The sequence below is a fragment of the Mirounga angustirostris genome, unplaced genomic scaffold (assembly GCF_029215605.1).
Source record: "Mirounga angustirostris isolate CCGP_5_RB_7025 unplaced genomic scaffold, mMirAng1.0.hap1 SCAF_7, whole genome shotgun sequence".
Classification (NCBI taxonomy): Eukaryota; Metazoa; Chordata; class Mammalia; order Carnivora; family Phocidae; genus Mirounga; species Mirounga angustirostris.
In genome coordinates this window covers 131,315,206-131,339,784 of record NW_026991715.1, presented here as the reverse complement: position 1 = coordinate 131,339,784, position 24,579 = coordinate 131,315,206, and positions in this window count along the sequence as shown.

The following is a 24,579-nucleotide window of genomic DNA, read 5'->3' as shown; positions in this document are numbered from 1 at the left end:
TAATCTGTTTATTGTTTGTTCATTCCTTTGCTTGTTTGTTTAGAAAGGGGAGACTTTTTAGACAAAATAGAAATGATGAAGTACAAATGTATGGCAGAAATCAAGAAAAGTGTTTTACTCTCTTAGATAAGTATACCCTGTAGTTTAGTTTCAAGAAAATCATCTCCTGGAAGTGGAACCACATATATAAGTTGTTGGATCTCTCCTTATAAACAGTATAAAGAAAATAATCCCTAATTGGAAGATCCTAAGTAGTTCATTATGCATTATGATGTGAGATTATCTAAAAACACAGAGACAGTACATGAGAATAAGTCATTTATTCACAGGTTTATTGAGAATATCCTCTGTAGCAGGGCATTAGTGGAACATCCTAGAATGAGACATATTTTTTTATGTTTTATTTTAACCAAATTTTCTGGCTTCAGATCATAATACATTGGAAAGGTAATGGCAGAAGTGAAAACACGTGGTAAGAACTCATTTCAGAGGCTCAAGCATGGAGAACAATTTTATGATAAATTTAAATCCGTTGGTTAAGAAACATTAGTTACTAAATGCTATTGGTTCTCAGAAGGAAGATTAAGCGGAAGGAGGAGCTCTATACCACACATCGATTTTACTCCCTGGGTTACAGAGTATTGTAAGAACATGATCCAGACTTCATTTATTCCTGGAATATTTTGCAATCTGAATTCCTATCCCATCATCACTATTTCTAGCAAAAAATCTATAATATTTAAACATTTACTAAAAATCATTTATTCACTGTCCAACCATATGCTAACTATATTTATACATTACCTCAATATTACTTTTGGTGGTACTCTAAGGCAGACAACACTTCCTACAAATTAGTTATGTGAAAACTACGAAGTGGAGAGTGCAAACAATTTGTTTAGGGTGGCATAATTGTAAATGGTGAAGATGGGAGTCCTAGTATAGGACTCTAAAGTTCATGACTTTTTTAGCTAGTATACTATATCTCTAAACTGTGAATGTACCCATTCCAAATTCATTCCTTAAACAACTGCTTATTACCAGGTAATGCTCTAGGCCTTTGGAATACAACACTGAAAGAGTCTATGGAAACCTCAATCCTGTAACTAATATTCTAGTGAGGATACAATATAATAAGTAAGAATGTAAAATATACAGTGTATTAGATGGTAGAAAGTGCTATGGTAAAAAATTAAGCATTGCAACTGTCTATGGAGCACAGAGAGTTTGAACATTTTAATAAAATGGCCATGGAAAGCCTCAAAGGAAAGATAGCATCTGACCAAAGACATGAAGAACATATGGAACAAATCATATCTACTGCCGTGTTCAATAATAACAAAGAAACAATTGCACCTGAAACTGAAATGAGGAAATGACCCAGGAGAAGGAGAAAAGTTCATACAGAAATCAGAGAGTATATGACAGGACCTATAAAACATCTGTATAAGTTCTGGCTCTTGCAATGAGTGAAATGAAAATCATCAAAATATTTTATGCAGAAGAGGGTCATAATCTGATTTATGTTTTAAAGTAATTATACAAGTTGCTGTTTTGAGAATATACTGAAGGATGCCTGGTGCAGTATCATCTGTTTGCAGGCTACTATAATAAGCCAAATGATCGGGGTGCCTGAGTGGCTCAATCTTTTAAGTGTCCAACTCTTGATTTCAGCTCAGGTCATAATCTCAGGGTCGTGAGATCAAGCCCCGTAAGAGGCTCCACACTGAGTGTGCAGACTGCTTAGGATTCTTTCTCTCCCTCTCCCTCTGCCCCTCCCCCTCTCTCTAAAAAAATTAAAAATAAAATGAAATAAAATATAATGAGCCAGATGATTGTGGAAGTAGCAAAAAGTGGCCAGAATGTCATTGTATTTTCAAGATACTATCAATGGGATGGGATGAAGGATAGGTTCTGAGATGTGAGAAAAAAGGGATTCCATGGTTTTTGGATAGAGCAATTCCATTCATGCCATATTTGAAATTAATTCATAATTTAAAATCATACAGGAATGTCAATGAAAATGTTCCCAAAGGAAAAAAAAAATAACCCTTATTCTATAACTGGAGCTCTCTTCCATTGTTTATCCAATGGTTACCATTTAACCAAGACGGTACCATGGATAAACAAGAAACAGGTGGGTTTGGGTGACAGTTATCCATAATCCAATGTCACTGACAGATTAATTGACTTAAATGTGATAGGGCAGTGGAGTAGAAAGAGAAAGGAATTCTGGAGGCCAAGATTCTGGATTTATTTCCTCCACAAAAAGAGGAGCTACTATTTATACAGTGAAAAAAAAAAAATGTGCCAAATGCTTTTACTTGCGTTATCTCATTCCCCTACCTAATCTTACAGTTCACATTGTTTTCATGTGTATATATGAGAAAAATCATGACACAGAGTTTAACATTTTTCATAAAACAGCAATATATGCACAGTAGAAACCTTAAACAAGTATTTAAACTTACTGGATTTAAGTTTTCTGATTTTTTTTTAAATTGACAGTACATGCCTAGACCAAGTTAAAGTTGAAATATTTCAGTATGTATATGGTTCCAAAATCTGAATTGATCCAAACATCTTCATTCTTTCACTGGGCATAAAAAGTTTAACAGATATCTGGTAGAATGTGAAAATGAAGTACCAATTTTCTCTAAAAGTGAAAGGGACTACTCTCAGAGTATTTTTAATGGGTATACAGAGGAGAAGTACTTTGGCTCGTTTCGTTTTGTAAAATCTCTCTCTTGTACATAATTCAAATTCTTTTTTTGCCCATAGGAATAGTGAGGCAGGTATGCATTAATTCATGTCATAGTACAAGAATAGGTAGTAATAAAACACTGGCATTTTCCAAATTGCCAGTATAAAGAATTGTCAGAAGAACATGAGTATTATCTTCAAATTCTCCAAGGGGTTAACCTTTATGTTATCTGTTAAATATGAATTATGTATTAGCTTCTCATATTTCCATATACAAAACTTTGTGCCTTGGTCCTCTTCCTTAGGATGACCTTGATGTAATCAGAGATAATAGTGTTCTTTACTAAAGACATTAATCAATAACTTTATAATATGAAGCACTATGAATATTTAATAACTTCAGCTTGAATAATTTAAAATTTGTATCACTAAAAAATAAAGTCAATTGAGTGACTGAGATTTCTATATCACCCCTATTTCTAGTCTATTTACTACTCCTTATTTGAGAAGGCATGGAAATATATATGTTGGTGATATAATACATCTTTTCCTCATTTTCCATGCATATATAATTTTCATTTGTCTTTACTTCTATTGCTAAATATGAGCAGTCTTTTTGGTGAGTCCATATTTCAAACAAGAGTTCATGTAGAAAGAGTAGCCTTAATTCATTGAAAGATACTCAGTAGAAAATATATCTTAAAATTTTAGTAGGTGAGAGCATTAAAGAACTATTTCAAAATAAAAACACAGAATCATAAATGCCTAATAAAATTGCATTGAAGTCTTAAAAAGGAAAATAAGCTGTAATAATTGCAGATAAGATTGAAATCCAGTGTACAACTCAACTAAGAAAAAGCTTTGTGGAATTTCATTAAAACAGAATTTCAATAAGAGATATGTAGAAAACTGTTTAATAAATGGAAATGTATGCATATATGCATATATATGCATATATTCATTCTAAGTTATATGCAGTCATTGTATTCTGAATTTTTATCTTAAAAAAGCTTCAGGATTAGTCAATTCTGATTTTTCCTTTTACAAAAGCAAATTACTATTGCACATGGTAGAAAAAAGATTGTCTGATATAGTGTGGATTTATATATAACCACATGATAATCCTGCTCCCTCAATAATCCATTCCAAGTTTTTCAGTAAAACCTTAATTAACTCAGGAATCTGTATATGTTATAAGAATATGAATATACAAAGAATAATCATAGTTCACTAAAATGTTTTATTTGCACATAAAAACGGACTGTGTTTCTGAAGATTTCTGAGAGTATGAATTACACATTGAAAGCCAATTGTTCACATATTCACTAATTCTTTAAACTCACTAAGACAAATATTAGTACTAATTTATACAAATATATCAGAAGATACATATATAATTTCTGATATATGATCTGATATTGATTTATATATACATATATACATATATATATACACACACACATATATATATGTAAGATACCAATTTTATCAGTAGTTAATTGTCAAAGAAGTGGAAATGACCTCCAATATACTTTACTCTTCTAAGTGGCACTTTTGCCACCTGAAATCATAATTTTGTTTTAAAAACTGCTTCTCTTACTAGATTATATGATTCGTCAGAACAAAGTTATCTCTTGGTCATGTTATTAGGTCCACGTACCTGTATCAGAGCTTGACTTTGAAAGAGACAAATATAATAGCAGCATTATATACATAAGTACTTTTTACAGTTAAAATAATATTGCTTATCTTAGTTTTAGGAAAAGGAAACTTACAAATGACATAAAACTACAAAGCTCTTGTAAATGATGTTATAAATGTAATAAAAGAGGATATTGAGTATAGAGTTAGAATCACTGTTTCTCAGGAGACATGAGTTCAAAGTGCTCACTCCACATTTTGCAATAATGTGTACTGCAAGTAAGTACGCATTAGCTACAGAGTGCATTTCCAGATTCACAGTGCCCTGAGCTGTTATCTTTGGGTACTGAGAAGATGAGAACAAGAGGTGAGTAGGAAGGGAGAGAGAGAGACTGGAGTGTGTGGGTGTGTGTGTGTATGCGCATGCGTGCACATGTATGTGAAACAGCTCAAAAACAGTTCCTTCTTCCAACTCCTGAATTCTGCTCTATTTCTAAAACTGAGGAATTAAACTTCACTGAAAAATAGATTGTATGTCATTTGTTTGTTTTATTTTATAATACATGGCAAAGTTGAAGCTGGACAAATAAATGAGCAGATATATGTGGGCAGGGAAACACATGGTGGTTGTTCATTTTGATTTATGTAGCTCTCATTATTTCTGTTGTATGAATGCATCATAACATATTAATATCTTCCTAATAACGGGCAGTAAGCTTATTTTCACTTTTTTGTGTTATATATACCATATATAATGTTGCCTTTACAAGGTGGAAGAGAAAATCAAATACATGACTTCCAATAATGAGAATCAATAAAGACAAAACTGAACCTTTTTAATGAGTAATGGTCTAAATACTCACCTAAGGATTTATCTCTTTGTTGTTATAAAGAAATTTTTTTTGGAAATGGGCTATATTGTTTAAATCATAACTGATTGTATATTGCCACAAACCAGAGGGTTTCAAGTCGGCTCCATATGGCCTAAAATTATTTTATTTATTAGTAAGAGGAATGCCTAGGACAAGTCCTGTGGTAAAAAACAGATTTATTGTCTCTGCTATTCACCTGTGTCATTTCCCCATAAATTACCATTGAAATATATTATCCATTCTTCACAGCAATGGCTGTGCCATGGTAAATTAAATATCTCATTGTCCTTCTCTGTCCATTTTACATTATAATGTTTTTGAACAGACTTTTATAGTTCTTTCAGAATTATAGCAGGTCTTTAAATAAAACAATGTTAAATGCAAAAGTCTTAGACTCAGTTGAAAATCCTTTTTTTAATTTTTAAGTGGGATTTTTAAGTAAAATATGCTTTCTTCTATTTTTAATAAGAAAACAAATATGTGGTATGTCAAAGGAATTATCTCCAGATATTGTCTCTTGAATAAAAGCAAGATTTTACTAGAAACAACCTAAAATGGACATTGTGACAAAAACAATAAAAAGAAAACTAAGAAAAATAATTTATATTTTTTCACTCCCTTTATACTATATAATACTATTATATTTTATCTAAGGGAAACCTAACTCTTAATAATATTTAAAACATTGCTACTTTCTGTAGGTAATAAAAACTTTTCATTGTTTTGGGAAATTATGTTTGTTTAATTGAAATATAGTAGATACACAATGTTACATTAATTTCAGAAATACAACAGAATTTTGACAAGCCCATACTTTATTCTATGCTCATTGCAAGTATACTGGGCAATTACCTTAAAGTGTGACATTGTGAATGATGATAAAGAGTAAAATATATCCAACATAGACCAGATAAATATAAAATAAGCAAGAACTAAATGGTAGATATCTCTTTACTAGTGTATCACTTCAAATCCATTATCATAAGGGCATATAATTTAAAATGATCAGAATGATCAGAATGATTATAATGATCAGAAACAGAAGAATAAATTTTCTTATCAGAGCATTCTGATTTCTGATAACTAGAAATCAGGTGATAATTTTATATATATTATTCTATTGTGTTTCACATGCTAAAAAAAAAAGCCAGAGTTTCCTTCCATTTCCCAGTGTTTATGTAACCAATCATTTTAATTTTAAGGTGCTGGATGACTTTTAAAGTTTTAATTTTTTTTTAATTTTTAATTTAATTTTGTATTTTAATTTAAATTTTTTTTTAATTTCAAGTTTTAATTTAAATTCTAATTAGTTTACATACACGGTAAAATTGTTTTCAGGTGTAGAATTTAGTGATTCCTCATTTATAACATATAACACCCAGTGCTCATCACAAGAGACCTTCCTTAATATTCATCACGCATTCAGCCCACACCCCACCACCCTCCATAAACCCTCAGTTTATTCTCTATCATTAAGTCTCTTATGATTTATTTCCCTCTCTTTTTTCCCCTTCCCCTATATGTTTTGTTTCTTAAATTCCATATATGAGTGAAATCATATTATATTTGTCTTTCTCTGATTCTTTTTGTTTGAGTATAATTGACACACACAGTTACATTAGTTGCAGATATACAACATAATGATTCAACTTCTTTATGCATTATGCTTCAGTCACCACAAGGGTGGCTAAAATGTCACTATCTAATGCTATTACAATATCACTATTTTTAAAGTTGTAAATGTTACATATAGCACTAAAGAAGTGAAAACAAGCTTATTGCCCATTATTAAGAAGATATTAATATGATGTATTCATACAACAGAAATAATGAGAGCTACATAAATCAAAATGAACATCTACCAAAATAAATGTTGATTTAGCAAAAGGAAGATAAATGCCAAATTTAGAAAAGTGATTCCCCCCCACACACACACTGGATATAGAAAGAAAGGGGAGGATTGTGGTATGAGCTTTTAGTACTTTCCATACTTTTTTTTCTTTTTTATTTAAGATTTTATTTATTTATTTATGTGAGAATGTGAGAAACAGAGAGCACAAACAGGGGAAGGGGCAGAGGGAGAAGCAGGCTCCCCACTGAGCAGGGAGCCTGACATGTGGCTCCATCCCAGGACCCTAGGATCATGACCTGAGCCTAAGGCAGATGCCAAACCAACTGAGCCACCCAGGCACCCCTCCATATTTATTTCTGAACAAAAATACCCTTGCAAAAACTACCATGAAATATTGATAACTGATAAATTTAGGTGAATGGTACTATATTATTTCATATACTTCTCTACAAGATTGAAATGTTACATGATTAATTTCTCTTAAAAATGATAATATTGTATTTCAGAGTTTGTTTTGAAATTTTCAAGCTCAAATTGATTTTAAGGAATACACTAATGATTTTTCAGTGTGAAAAGATTTCACACAGATTACCTCGGGTAAGCCATAGATATTCTGAGATACATTGTGCATCAATAGCATTTTCTTCTATTTGTGCAGAGATTCTTGGCTATCCTTACCTTTGTCTACAGGAAATTTACATAATCATCCTTAAGTGAAAAAAAGTACCCATGTACAATGTGTGACTCTTCCATATACCATCATTTTAAAATATTTTTTAAATTGAAATACAGTTGACATTTGAACAAAATGAGGGTTAGGACCACCAACCCCTGCACAGTTGAAAATCCAGTATAACTTTTGACTCCCCCAAAACTTAACTACTAATAGCCTACTGTAGACCAGAAGCCTTATTGATAACATAAAACAATTAACACATATACTGTATGTTATATGTATTATGTACTGTATTATTGTAATAAAGTAAGCTAGAGAAAAAAGTATTATTAAGAAAATCATAAGGAAGAGGAATTACATTTACAGAGCTGTACTGTATTTATCAATACTGTAAGTTTATGTCATCTATTTACAAGATGAATCATCTGTCAGTACCTGCATCAGTATTGTCTTCTATGATATAAACACTGTAGATGATAGACATATTATTAACATAAAAATGAAAAGATAATGTGAAAAAGAAATTTATATTTATTTACAGGTATAACAATTCATGCACTGATAATAAAGAAACAAGAATTAAAAAAAAAAAAAAAAAACAGGAATATAATTGCTTTATGGTAGCCTAGCCTATATACTAATGAATGGTTGTAATTGTTAAAGTTTTGTTTTGTCTTGTTTTGTTTTGTTTTGTTTTGTTTTACTGAATGTAGTTGACACACAATATTACATTAGTTTCAAGGGTACTATGTTGTGATTCCACAAATTTATATACGATGCTATACTCACCACAAGTGTAGCTACCCTCTGTCACCATACAATGCTATTACAATATCATTAACTACATTCCTTATGCTGTGCCTCTTATTCCTGTGATTTATTCTTTCCATTACCAGAAACCTCTATCTCCCACTCTCCTTCACCCATTTTGCTCATCCCACACTCCCCCTTTGGCAGCCATCAGTGTTACCTCTGTATTTATAGGTCTGATTCTGCTTTTTATTTATTCATTCATTTTTTTTAGATTCCACATGTGACTGAAATCATATGATATTTATGTTTCTCAGTCTGACTTATTTCACTTAGCATCATGCTATTTGGGTCCACCTATGCTGTCAAAAAAATCTCACCCTCATCATTTTCTATGCCTGTATAATATTCCTGTGTGTTCCTGTGTGTGTGTGTGTGTGTGTGTGTGTCTGTGTATACCAGGTCTTCCTTATCCATTTGTCTATTGATAGACACTTAGGCTGCTTCCATACCTTGGCTATTATAAATAATGCTGCAATACACATAGGGGTGAATATATCTTCTTAAATTAGTGGTTTTGTTTTCTTTGGGTAAATACCCAGTAGTGGAATGATTGGATCATATGGTATTTCTATTTTTAACTTGTTAAGGAATCTCCATACTGTTTTCCATAGTGACTATACTAATTTACATTCCCAATGGTGTATGAGACTTCCTTTTTCTCTACATCTTCACCAACACTTGTTATTTCTTGTCTTTTTTTAAATTTTATTTTAGGTATAAGGTGATGCATTTCCATGATGATTAGTGATGCTGAGCATTTTTTCATGTGTCTATTGGCCATCTATATGACTTCTTTGGGAAAATGTCTGCTCAGGTCCTCCGCCCATTTTTTTATTTGGGTTGTTTTTCCAATTTTGAATTGTATAAGTTCTTTATATATTTGGGATATTAACCCCATATCAGATATATCGTTTGCAAATATCATCTCATTCAGTAGGTTGCCTTTTTGTTTTGTTGATGGTTTCCTTTACTGTTCAAAACTTTTCATTTCAATATGGTCCCAATAGTTTTTTTTTTTTTTATTATTATTTTGTTTACTTGCCTTCTAGAAAAATGTTGCTATAGCCAATGTTAGAGAAATTACTGCCTGTGTTCTCTTTGGGGATTTTTATGATTTTAGGTCTCACATTTAGGTCTTTAATCCATTTTAAATTTATTTATATATATATTAGAAAGTGGTTCAGTTTCATTCTTTTACATGTAGCTTTTCAATTTTCCCAGCACCATTTATTGAAGAGACTCTCTCTTCCTTATTATATATTCTTACCTTCTTTGTCTTACATTAATTGACCATATAATCATCGGTTTACTTCTAGACTCTATTCTGAACCATTGAGCTATGGGTTTATTTTTATACCAGTACCATACTGTTTTGATTACTACAGTTTTCTAGTATATCTTGAAATACAGAATTGTGATACCTCTAGCTTTGTCTTTCTTTATCAAGATTGATTTGACTATTTAGGGTCTTTTGTTGTTGCATACAATTTTAGTATTACTTGTTCTAGTTTTGTAAAACATGCTGTTGGTGTTTTGATAAGGATTGCTTTGAATCTGTAAATTGCTTTGTGTAGTATGGGAATATTAACAATATTAATTCTTTTGATCCATAAGCATGGAGTATCTTTCCATTTGTTTGTGTCATCTTCAATTTTTCATTAATGTTTTAAATTTTTCAGAGTAGAGGTCTTTCTTCACTTTAAGTTTGTTCTCAGGTATTTTATCCTTTTAGTGAAATTGTAAATGGAATTGTTTTCTTAATTTCTCTTTTTGTTGCTTAATTATTGATGTATACAAATTCTACTGATTTCTGGGTATTAATTTTGTGTCCTGCAATTTTACTGAACTAATTTATTATTTCTAGTAGTGTTTTGGTGGAGTCTTTAGGATTTTCTGTGTATAGTATAACATCACCCACAAGAGGGACAATTTAATTCCTTCTTTACCAATATGGATGCCTCTTTTTTCTTTTTCTTGTCTGATTGCTGTAGCTAGGACATCCAGTACTATGGTGAATAGAAGTGGTTAGAGTGGTCATCTTTGTCTTGTTCCTGATCTCAAGGGAAAAGCTCTCAGTTTTTCACCATTGAGTATGATGTTAGCTGTGGGTTTTCATATATGGCCTTTATTGTGTTGAGGTATGTTCCTTCCAAACCCACTTTGTTGAGAGTTTTTATCATGAATGGATGTTTAGTCAAAAGCTTTTTCTGCATCTGTTGAGATGACTGTATGATTTTCATCCTTGTTTTGTTGATACGGTGTATTACATTGATTGATTTGTGAATATTGAACCATCCTTGCATGCTCCGAATAAATCCCACTTCATCATTGTGAATGATTGTGATGGTGAGTTGGAGATACAGGCTTCCAGTTATGGAATGAATAAGGTCAGGAATAAATACATTCTACAAGGCCTTTTTTACCCAGATACCAAAATCAGAAAAAGATACCACAAAAAAGAAAACTGCAAGCCAGTATCCCTGATGAACATAGATGCAAAAATCCTCAACAAAATATTAGCAAACCATATTCAATTGGGATATTTGAACAGGCCTTGTACAATCTATTTTCTTTCTTAGAAACGTTTCCTTCTCTTCTATTTTTTTAATAGTTTGAGGAGAATAGGTATTGACTCTTCTTTAAATTTTTAGTAGAACGTGTGAATCCATCTGGTCATGGATTTTCGTTTTTTGGTAGCTTTGGATTACTGATTCAATTTCATTTCTAGTAATTGGTCTGTTCAGATTGCCTATTTCTTTCCAATTCAGTTTCTAGGAATTTGTCCATTTGTTCTAGCTTGTCCAACTTGGTGGTATATAACTTTTTGTATCAGTCTCTTATAATCCTTTGTATTTCTGTGGTGTCAGTTGTTATTTCTCTCTTGTTCCTGATTTTATTTAAGTACTTTTTTTTTCTTGATGCATCTGGCTAAGAGTTTATCAATTTTGTTTACCTTTTCAAAGATCTAGCTCTTGATTTCACTGATTGTTTTCATTTTTTTTTAGTCTTTATGTCATTTATCTCTGCTCTTATGGTTATTATTTCCTTCCTTCTACTCATCTTGGACTTTGTTCTTTTCCTAGTTCTTTTAGGTGTAAGGTTAGATTATTTATTTGATCTATTATAAAAATTTTTGTGACATACAGTAGTAGTTATATTCATAATACAGTATTGGGAACATTGTTACTTTTTTAAAAAACACCTTTGATTGTAGGCTGATATGCAGTTTCTCCACTTAGGAGAGACATACTCTATGGTAATGTAAAACTTTGAAAGCAAAGTTATAAGACAGAAAAAAAAACCCAAAATATTAATTTTATCTTAAAAATCGCTCACTTTAAGCTCATGTAAGGATACCCTATCCACTTCCATATGTACCTTACACACAATGAATACTTAGGCAATGATGATGATGACACAAAAATGTCTCATACACGACACCACATGTCTTGTGGTACAGTTACTAGATTTTCATACAAAGGCACACACATACACAACAAATAAGTTTATTAACTGTACAGCATAATAATTACTTACTCTTCAATAAGTAGAATGGATCATCATAAAGGTCTTCATCCTCATCCTCTTCATGTTGAATAGACTGAAGAAGAGGAGGAAGGAGGAATTGGTCTTGGAGTCTCAGTGGTGGCAGAGGCAGAAGAGGTGGAGGAAGTGGAAGGGGAGACAGGAGAGGTAGGCACACTTGGTGTAATTTTAAATAAATATATCATAATTTCTGTCTGACTTTTTTTGCTTTTTCATTTCTCTAAAATTGTTTCTATATGGTACCAGCCCTCTTCCATCATTTACTTTAGTGTTAGTGCCCATATCATAGAAAGATCCATGTTGTAAAAAAAGTCAAAGCACTTTTGAATAATCTGAACACTTCTGCCAGATTGTCTAATGTCAGTTTGTTCTCTGGCATGGCTTCTTCTTTGCTTTTTATTCCCCTCACCGTCTGGCACTCATTCGAAAGGACTCATCTCCATCAAGTCATTTTCTGTTAATTTTGCTGGTGTGGTGGCTATTAGCTTTTAAATTTCTCCAAGATCCATATCTTCAAACACTTCACACCCCATTTTTTGTGCCATATCCAAAATCTCTCTCATGATTTCCTTGATTGGCTGTGTTGTAGATCTTATGAGGTCCTACACAATGTCTGGACAGTTTTCTCCAGAAGGAATTTACTGTTTGGAGCTTCATGGTTCTTTCTATAAGGACAATGGCATCTTCAAATGTGTAATCCTTCAGACTTTCATGATGTTCTATTGGGGTTCTCTTCCCTAGTGTTGACAATTTTTTTCATGGAATACCATATGTAATGAGCCTTTAAGACACTTATGACCTCCAATCTAGAGGCTGACTTAGAGATGTTGTATTTGGGAGCACGTAGAACATTTTGACACCACTGGTGTTGAACTGATGGAGTTCTGGGTGACCAAGGGCATTGTTCAATATCAAAATAACTTTAAAAGGAATTCCCTTACTGGAAAGGTAGTTCCTGACTTCAGAAACAAAACATCAATGGAAACAATTCAGAAAAAGTGTTCTCATTGTCCAGACCTTCTTGTTGTACAATCAAAAAGACTTGCAGCTGGTGTTTATTTTTTTCCTTCAAGGTTCAGAGATTAATAGCTTTATAAATAAGGGCAGTTCTGCTCATAAACCCAACTGTATTTGCACAAAACAGTAGGGCTAGCCTATCACTTCTGGTCTTAAATGCTGGTGCCCTTTTTACTTCCTTACTAATAAATGTCCTTTGTGGCATTTTTTTTTTTTTTCCTCCAGAATAGGGCACTTTTGTCTGCATTAAAAACCTCTACAGGCAAATATGCTTTTTCCTCCTTGATTTTCTTAATGGCTTCTGGGAACTTGTCTGCTGCTTCTTGGTTGGCAGAAGTTGTTTCTCCTGTTATCTGGACATTTTTAAAACCAAACCTCTTTCTAAAATTATCAAATTATCCTTTGCTGGCATTAAATTCTCCAGCTTTAGATTTTTCAGCTTCATTTGTTTTAAGGTATATAATAATTTGCTTTTTCTCAAATCATATTAGAGTCCATAGGTATGTCTTTCTTACAGCAATCGTGCATCCATATAAAAGTTGCATTTTCAATATGAAACAAAAAGGTATTTCACAAAAAGTGCAAGGTTTTCACACCTGTTGACATAGATGCAGTAATGGTTTCACAAATTCTTTTTCCCCTTTTTAACAATGTTCCTTATGCTGAATTCATTTATCTTGAAATGGTGGACACCCACAGCTGCAGAGTTCAATCTAGGGTCCATATCAAGCAATTCAACTTTTCTTGGTATGTCATGACTTCTCTCTGCTTCTGGGGAGCACTTCCAGCATCACTAGTGGCACTTCACGCGGCTATCATGTTATTCAAAGTTTACAGTATTGTACTAAACATGTTGACGAATACACAAGAACCAGGAGAGATCACTTTTTACTGCAATACACAATTACTAGGGAGACAGACTGCTCACATTAACATAATTAATATCACATGGAATTTTAAGGAGATACAACACTTGAGCTCACTGCAATAGCAACAGAACATGGCTATAAAATTATTACAGTATTACAGTATGTACTACAGTTAATTTTATGCAGTTAGGATTTAATGCTGCATCTTTACATTTGTTTACATTTCTCTCCATTGAGAATGGCGCCATGTGCAGTCTGTGCAGGTAATTTTTGATAAACTTTAACTTTTTTTTTTTAAGATTTTATTTATTTATTTGAGAGAGAGAGTGAGAGAGAGAAAGAACACAAGAGGGGGGAGTGGGAGAGGGAGAAGCAGATTCCCTGCTGAGCAGGTAGCCCGATGCGGGACTCGATTCAGGAACTCCAGGATCATGACCTGAGCCGAAGGCAGTCGCTTAACCAACTGAGCCACCCAGGCGCCCGATAAACTTTAACTTTTTGTAATAGATTTGTATACATTTCATGGTAGTAAATGACCAGTATCTACATATATTTTATGCATTCATGATGTCCTTTTATTTTCTTTTTTTAATATTTCTAGGCTACATGGTTTGTGAGTTTTTTCAAATTGTCACAAATCTCCAAAAAGCGTTCCAATATATTTGTTGAAAAAATATGCATATAAATGAACTCATGTAGTTCAAACTCATGTTGTTCAAGAGCCAATTGTGCATGCAAAAGTGCACAAATTTTGTGTATACTTCAATTAATTTTCACATAGTAAGGAGACTTAAACAACACCTACACAGGTCACAGAATAGTACTTCAAAATATCATTCCTGCTCCCATCACTCCAAATAACCATCCATCATTCTTATGTCTAATAGCATAGGAAAGTTTTGTTGGTTGTGTTTGGTGTGTGTGTGTGTGTGTGTGTGTGTGTGTGTGTGTAGAGGGTACTGTTGTTTATAAATGTGGGTGCTTGTGAGTCTATGCCTTCCTTAGGCTGACTTTATGATGGTGAGATTGGTCAGGGATGTTGTTTGTAGCAATAGTTCATTCATTTCCATTTATATTTCCATTTCCTATTATAGGAATATATTCAAAATTGACTTATTCATTAAATTGTTGATAACCATTTGGTTTGTTTCCAGTTTAGAGCAAGAACAGATAATGCTCTCATTTGCATTTTGGTTTATCTCTTGATGAACATATGCATACATTTCTGTTTGATACATACAATTGGAGGGGATTGCTGGATCATGGGTACCAAAAATAGACAATGCCAAATTTCCATTTTTACCTATCACATTCTATCTTTCTAAGCAATACATGAGCTACTATCAGTTCTGTTAATTTTAGCAACCAGGTGTGTGTGTAGCATTCTCTGCTTTAGATTGGTTTTCTCATGATTGTATGTTTTGTATTTCCCTCATGATTAATGGGAACATTTTCATACATTTATTGGCCATTTGGATATCATTTTGATTTAAGTACTTCATCAGGCATCTTGTCCATTTTGTTTATGGGATTCTCCGTAATTTGCTTATTGATTTGTAAGCTTCCTTGTCTTCTTCCTTTATTTGGAAAGAAAACTTATTTTTTTTTACATTTATATGATTTTTTCTGGATCTTGTAAATATCCTTTATCAGGTTATGGAAATTCTCTTTGTCACTACTTTGTTTTTTATTTAGATTGGTGAATACGTTTTATCTAATGCTTTTATCAGTGTTTCATTTTATTTCTTTAGTGTTTCATGTTATGATCTCATACATTTTCTCCTGATTAAGTCATCAAGGTGAAATTATATTCATAAAGTTTTTAATTACAAGAAACCCCTTTAATCATGGACTAAACCCAATGTGTGCATGATGAATGGTCATTCATATATATCGCTCAAAATATTATCTTTAGGATTAGGCATACCCATTTATGAGAGAGATTGACCTGAAGTTAGCAAGTATTTCTTCTTTTTTCTGATCTTGACAGTTTGTGTAAGATTCATGTTCTTTTTTTCACTGAAAATTTCACATAACTCATCAGAGAAACACATTGTTTTTGTTGTGGGAATTTATTTAATCAGATATTTAATTTCTTCAACAGATACAGGACTATGGAAAACCTCTATTTTTTATCACTTTTAATGAGTTGTGTGTGTGTATTTTTAAAAAAGGTTTCCTCAAGTTTTGAGGTACTTAACTCAAAATTTGCTTATCTTGTTATATATTGGCTTAGATCTAAATGTGATAAAATTGAAATAGAAATAATGTAGAGCTATATCCATCGTTAATCCTAGAAAATCCTTCTTTATCTAATTCCTTTAAAATTCTCCACAATTAGTTTAGTTTTTTTCTCTGTGTTATATTTGTGCCCCATCATTTAAATGTGATTCAACACATATAAAAATATATACATAAACCTTGTTATATGGTAAGCATTATTTCTGGGTTATCAAGGCAAAATAAGTAACAACTTACAGGTATTTGGATCCATGGTTTTGACTCCTGATCTTACCTACACTGAATAATTAACATTTGACAGGAAAAAGAAAGGTAAAACAATTACGTCATTATGGCAAAAATATGAAATAGTATTTGAAATAAATTTTGTAGTTAAAGTGATGAGGCAGCTCTTTGCATATCACAGAAAACATGATACAAAGAATGTCATCTATTTCATTTGAGATTAACATCCAGGAGAAATTGTATGAAATATTAACAGGAACAGAATTTAAGTATATATAGGTTGATACTAAGGATTCCAATGTTCCCTATAATACTGATATTAGATAGAAACTGGCATCATTATTTCTCCAGCAACAACAAATAAATTCAAATTTAAATATAGTAATTTATGACATAACCAGGTTCCATTATGATTGAACACTGATGGGTCCATTGTATGAGTCAGTATTATATAAGCCAAAATACAGCTTATTCCCCTTCCACTCCAAAGCAATTCCTACAGGGAATATTAGCCATAGGTTCTTGCTATTGGCACATATCTTTCTTTTGGCCAATCAGTTAATTATAAGGAAGAACACCATTAATCATCATTCTGATTATAATACAAAAGAAAAGCAGAATAAAAATTCAGTGAGTTTATGGGGTGCCTGGGTGGCTCAGTCAGTTAAGCATCTACCTTGGGCTCAGGTCATGATCCCAGGGTCCTGGGACTGGGCCCCGGCATCTGTCTCCTTGCTCAGCAGGGGGCCTGCTTCTCCTACTCCCTCTGCTGCCCCCCCACCCCCACTTGTATTCTCTCTCTGTCAAATAAATAAAATCTTAAAAAAAAAAGAAAAAGAAAATTCAGTGGCTTTATTCAGAATATGGAAGGAACAGCTAATTTATAATATTAAGGACACCATAAAACGCACCCCATCGAACTCTCACTCTGCTTAGGAGTTGTATCAATATATATAATTGCTCAGTATCATGCTAGCTATTTTAAACCACTTATTAGCCTTCAGACAATGTAAGGTGTTTTTTAATAAAATGAGGGGTTTAGATGAGCTGACCAGTGTTTTCATTACCTTTCTTTTTTTCTCCTGAAGCTCATGACAATGCAAACGTTTCTGCAGAGTCTATACAAAGTCACAAACAAAGTCACCGGGCTGGAGCCTGTCACCCAATAATAGACTCCGTCATTTATGAGTTCCCATTTTATGGCATTACTGAAATGCTTTCACCTGAACCATTACTGAGCAACCTGAATCATGGGGATGAATCTGCCACTTTATTCTGGATACAATGTCAGATCATCTAAGGGTGAAAGAGTCTCAGTGAAGACTGAAGAAAGCAGCTTCTCTCAGGCCTCCCACTGCCTATGTATATGCATGCCTGAGTAGGATGAAACTCTGCTTTCTTACAACGTTATTTATTGGAAGCTGTTACTCCATTGCATTTTTCACTCACAATTTGACAATTTCTCTTACAACGTACTTGCTGCAGTGAACACATACTTCTCTTCTGTTGAAACTGCTGTCAGTAAAGGAAAGTTAATTTCCTTCATACTGATTCTCAATCTGAGCACCTATGTGCCAGGCATTCTGCTGGCATTTTACATTCATTATTTTATTTAGTTCTTAAGGCAGCCTTACAGAATACAGTTTATTATCTCCTTTTTAAAAATGTCCAGGTCGCAAACCTAGTACATGGTGGAATAACTATTCCACCCTGATTTTCCCTAATTTCAAACTCTCTGCCCTTTAATGGGCTACAGTATCGCTGGTATTTGTGTATATATTATTAACATGACTTTCTAAATTTTGAAATTGGGAAATATAGGTACAACTGCTGTATATGTTATATGTACAATTAAATCATAATGATAAAACAAATGACATACTCACAACTCAGCTTAATACCTTAAAAGTCCCTGTTTGTTCCTTGTCAGCTTCATTTGGTAGGAGTATCCACTTATCCTGAATTATATGTTATGAAATCTCTTTATTTTCTTTAAGGTTTTACTATCAATGTAGTAATTGTATATATATGTATACAACTGTATATGTAGTTACTTAGTTTTTGCCTGTGTTTTCAATTTATATAAATGAAATTATTATATATTCTTTTTGGGCTTTCTGTTCTCAGTCAACTTTATGCTTTTGAGATTCATCCAATTTGATGCCTGCAGTTCAGTCTATTCAACTGTTGATGGACATTTGGGTGGTTTCCAGTGTTTTATCCTTATGAACAGGGCTGCTAGGAAAAATCTGATTTCCTGTCCACAGAAGCACATGTACAAGATTGTCTCTGGAGTATATACCAAGTAGTGGGATTGCTGGGTCTAATAATATGTATGTGTCAACTGTATTAAGTAACGCCAAATTATTTTCCAAAGTGGCTGCATCAATTTGCAAAAAGACAAACAGTTGCTAAGCAGTTAATGAAGGTGTCCCTAGTTCCCTATCTTTGCCAATAATCGGTTCTGTCCAACTTCAGAATGTTTACCAAATTGGTCACTATGGTTTTGATTCACATTCCTCAGCTTTCTAATGTGCCTTTATTATTCATGTTTCATCTTCTACAAAATCCCTGTTCATATATTTTTGCTCGTGGTCTTTTTCTTACTGATAAATACACATACACACATTTATTCACTTATGTATCATGAATATTCTTCCTGGATTTTTTGTGAGTTATATTTGTGGAAAATATCTTCCACCATGGCTTCTTATTTTCACTCAGGGTGTCTATAGATTAACAGAAGTTCTTAAATTTACTGAATTCATCTATAATTTCCTTCCTTTTTTAAAAATAATTTGTGAATCTTGTTTAAGAAATTCTTCCCCATCCAAAGCCATAAAGTTATTCTACTACATCATCTCCCAAAAACATAAATATTTCCCTTGCACATTTAAGTCAATGATACATCTGAACTAATTGTTTATGTTGTGAGATAAGTATTCACCTCCTTTTCATGTAATGATAATGATTTTTACATTCCCATTTATTTCTCAGTCTACCATATCTCCAATAATGTGTAAACTTTGTCATAAATTTATTATGACATATGTATGAGTATAATTCTGTTTGGATTGAGATTTTAATTATATTAAATATATAGATTAGTTTAAAAAGCATAGTCACATTTGATATCTTTAATATTTCTATAAAAATAACATTTATAGGACTTAATATTTTAAATAAAGTTTTAATTTTCTGATAAATATTATTTTGTTAGATTTACTATAATGTATTTTACCTATTATTTGTCATATATGGCATCTTATTTTAGTTTTTTGTACATTCTCAATATTACACTAAAATAGTTTCTTCTTTTTCCCTAATTTACTAACTTTATAATCATTCAGTGACATATGATTGTATTGGCCACTTTTCTGCATGTATTGTCACAACCATACCGTTTCCTTTCTTTAATCTGTTAATATGTAAAATTATATTGATCAATTTTCTGTTATTAAATTAGAATCTCTAGTAAAAAAAACAAATGGTTCATTATGTAATATTATATTATCTTTTAATAAACATGTTTGTGTTATCTTTTGCCTTTTTTGCTTTTACTACATTATTTTTAGAAGCTTAACATTTTTCTGTTTCTTCAATTCTCTGCAAGGATATACATGAGATTGGCCTTCTCTCTCCATAAATGTTTAGAAAAAAAAAAATCTATCCTAAAGCTATTTGATTTTTGTGTGGAAAAATCAGAAGCTACTGATTCAGAGTCTCTGCAGTTAAATGTCTATTTAGAGAGGGCACCTGGTATGATAAGCACTGGGCGATATACTCAACTAATGAATCATTGAACATTCTATCAAAAACTAATATACTATACCTTGGCAACTTGAATTTAAATTAAAAAAAAATTAGTTCTTTATAGTTTAGCCAATTTTTTTCTTTTTTTTCTTTCATTATGTTATGTTAATCACCATACATTACATCATTAGTTTTTGAGGTAGTGTTCCACGATTCATTGTTTGCGTATAACACCCAGTGCTCCATTCAATACGTGCCCTCTTTAATACCCATGACCAGGCTAACTCATGTCCTCACTCTCCTCCCCTCTAGAACCCTCAGTTTGTTTCTCAGAGTCCACAGTCTCTTATGGTTCGTCTCCTCCTCCGATTTCCCCTCCTTCATTTTACCCTTCATACTACCTTCTTTCTTTTTTAACATATAATGTATTATTTGTTTCAGAGGTACAGGTCTGCAATTCAACAGTCTCACACAATTCACAGTGCTCACCGTAGCACATACCCTCCCCAATGTCTATCACCCAGCCACCCCATCCCTCCCACCCCCCACCACTCCAGCAACCCTCAGTGTGTTTCCTGAGATTAAGAATTCCTCAGACAAATCATTCAGGAAATTTGTTCACTTGATATATTTTCAAAATCATTAGCATAAAACTTTTCAATTTTAGCATCTGATATTTAAATTTTAAAATCATACACCGTACTTTTATTCACATTTTATTCCTATAGTTCATTTGTATATTCCTTTTTATCTTCCAAAGGTTATCTATTAGTCTCAAACATAACTCAAACACTCTTGAGTCAATGTATCATTTAAAAATTACTAAAAAGCCTCAGATATTTACAATTACTCAAAATTACTCAAATCAATAGATTTAATAAGAAAAAGAGGCTGGAAAATTAACATTTATATGATCCCAGTTTCACATTTAATAAATTGTCAGTAATCACATGATTTTGTTTTAGAGTGATACTCCATCTCAAGGCCTATCCTTACTTTTCTAAGATATTATGATAAAAGGGAAATACTTGTGAATCACTTATTCATTATACTTTGAGAGATGAATAGGTTAAGCATTTCTTCAAGCAGTAGAAACTCATCACAGTGGCAGAAAGTATAATATTTACTAATGAAAGAGACACATGGGGAAACTGAGATTCTAGAGTTTCTTACATAATAGAGACATTTTCAATACCCCTTACATAATATAGATGTTTCCAATAACCTTCCACTATGTTTGTTGCCATAAGGTAGAGGGAGGATATAGCAAGGAGAAAAGTGAGAAAGATAACTCCCCTTTCTGACCCAAAGAAGTTGAAGAAGAGAGTGAAAATCTGAAAGGCCAGTTCTCATATTTTTGCTGCCTGAAAACCAAACTGCAAGGTGGAAATTGGAGTTTTAGAAGCCTCAAATGAATGGAGAAGCCTGAAGCTGTATTTTCAGGAGCCTGAATAGAGGGCATCCTGGAGGATAGTTTCAGTACCGAGAGATGGTATGTTGGGCAATGGAGATTAGCCAGATGAGCCTGAAGCAGCACTATGGCATCCACTTGACTGTATATTATCTAGTGGATCTAGCACTTTCTTTATATCCTATCTGGGGACAAAGCACCAAGAGCACCAAAGAATGGCAAAGGCTAAACAATCAAAACAAAACAGTCATTGTGATTGGAAACTGACGTAGCACAATGAGCTATAGGTTTTGGTGATAGCCAGCAAAGCTTAAGCCAGGTGGGACTAATTATACATCAAAGATCTTCAATCCAGGGCAGACAAGCACAGATCTGCATCTGAAAGCAAGAAGAATTTAGTGATTTCATCTGAGATCTGAGGGTGCCTGCTCTCCATAGCAAAAGTTAACATCTCAGAACCACAGAGCCTCGATCCCATTTATATTCAGAACACGGTATAAAAGTAAAACTAGATGCTGAGCATTGATATAAAGAATATTTATCTAGGGCGCCTGGGTGGCTCAGTTGGTTAAGCGACTGCCTTCGGCTCAGGTCATGATCCTGGAGTCCCGGGATCGAGTCCCGCATCAGGCTCCCTGCTCGGCAGGGAGTCTGCTTCTCCCTCTGACCCTCCTCCCTCTCATGCTCTCTGTCTCTCATTCTCTCTCTGTCCCAAATAAATAAATAAAATCTTTAAAAAAAAATTTTAAAAAATTAAAAAAGGAATATTTATCTAATCAAAATGACAAGATAATTTCATTGAGCTAAATTTGTCAATGTGGAAATGACCCCCAACAATGTCCAAGTCCCAATTCCCAGAACAGGTGAAAATGTTACATTACATGATAAAAGGGAATGAAAGGTAGAGATGGAATTAAGGAATCTGACCTTAAATAGGGAGAATACCTTGAATGATCCAGGTGTGTCTAATGTAATCACAAGCGTCCTTATAAGTGGAAATGGGAAGCAAAAGACATGGTCAGAGTAATGTGATGTGAGCAGAGCTCAATCCCTGGTAAGAAGTCTCTCCCCTAGAACCCCCCAGAAGGAACGCAGCCCTGTCAACACCTTGATTTTAAGCTCAGGAGAATGTCTAACAGAATGGTAAGAAAATAAATTTTTGTTTCTTGAATCTACCAAGTGTGTGGTGATTTGTTATACCTGCAATAGAAAATTGATACAATGAGATTAAGCTGAAATTTTATGTTTTTGTTTATTTCTTTGCTCTTTTTCCTCTGTATTGAATGACGGGGAGTTTATGGGGGGAAATCAACTCACATATAGAGTAGTAGAATGAAATATATTGTAAATATACTTGCAACTCTGCCGAACAGCTCAAAAATGGAGAGATGACCAAATTTATATTGTTTTCTGATCTTTTTCAAGTGCCTAATATAACTCAGTTTTTTTAATTAAGTTTTAAAAAAGATATCTTTAATACGTCCTTTTCAAAGTCTACCCACTCTATAAATTCTGTTTATCTCCAGGTAGGTTTCTTCTAAAGCTGAGGATCAATTTCTTAATGGTCTTGGATATTCACCTGGTTTCTGAAACTCATCATCTCTGATACAGAGCAAATTGCATTCTCTTCCAACCTGTTTTGGCACTTACGTGTACTCCTCATCTCTGTTAATATCTTCATTATTTACCCAGCCATTGAATTTAAAATATTGGGAATATCCTTTACTGATAACGTTCGCTTCTTCCATGTCCACTTTGTCTCCAAGTCTCTTGAATATGGCTTTATTCTTTCTATCATCTTTGCTAAAACCTTAGATTATTTTCATCATTTCTCACCTAGACTACTGTAATAATGTTATAGCTGGTCTTTCTGTTACCGCTCTATTTCCCATCTAGACATATTGATGGTTCTGTTCGCCTTTCAAAATCCTATTTTTGAAATTTATTTATTGGAAGTCGTCATTGTATTTCTGCTCTCTACTGACCCCAAGCCACCACCATTCCTCCTCTGCAGGTTATAGGATGTGAATTACTCATGCTTTCTTCATTCCTTGACTTCAGTGCCTAATGAAGGGCTTGGAAAACTACATGTGCCAAATAATGTGTAAATAAATAAAATTCAAAGTAGTCGAACCCAGCAATTTCCATAGTACTGGATCAGAGAGATAATATGGTCTTTGCTGATAGTCTACTGCCAAAGGAGGAAATGGAAAGGAATCTCTTTATCTCCTGCAGCTGAAATTGCTTTCATCACCATTCATCTTCTTGGTGATTATATCTAAGCCCCTTTTACAAACTCCTATTTGATCTGCACATTAAAGGACTGATATGATTATTTTAAGAAGCTGCTAATTAACCCAGGATTAAGGAGATTAAATTTATTACTTAAAAGAATATACCTTTTGTCCAATGACCTCTCTATATCTATCTTTAGTTCAACAGATAAATCTTAGCAATTTTATTGAAAGCATTCAGTTCACCCAATCTATGAATGCAGACACTAATATGACTGATCATAAAATAAAATTATCAGAATTCTTAAGCTGATGTTAACTCACCATTAAAATAATTTTCATGGGATAAAAAAGTAAGAAAAGTAACAAAGCAGTCCACCATTTGTTTCTGTCCTTAACCATTGTTCCCCACCTGGTTATCCTTAACAGGAGTTAAGTAAACTCTTTAAGTTTACTTTTTTTTTTTTTTCATTTGTTGTTACCGGTGTTTCATGTTTGATTAGTGTAACTTTAAAAAACAAAATTATGGCACAGTGCCTTTGCATGGAACCTGGTCAAACTGGCACTCACCCAGACCTTAAATGTATCCATGTTTATTTTCCCTGAGCAATTTGTGAGGGCTAGAAAAACACCAGAGTTTCATAAAATTGTTAGCTTATGATTTTAAAACCTCTCCTTTTATAAAGTAGTGTTCCATAAAGTATTATACTATCTTTCCTATTACTT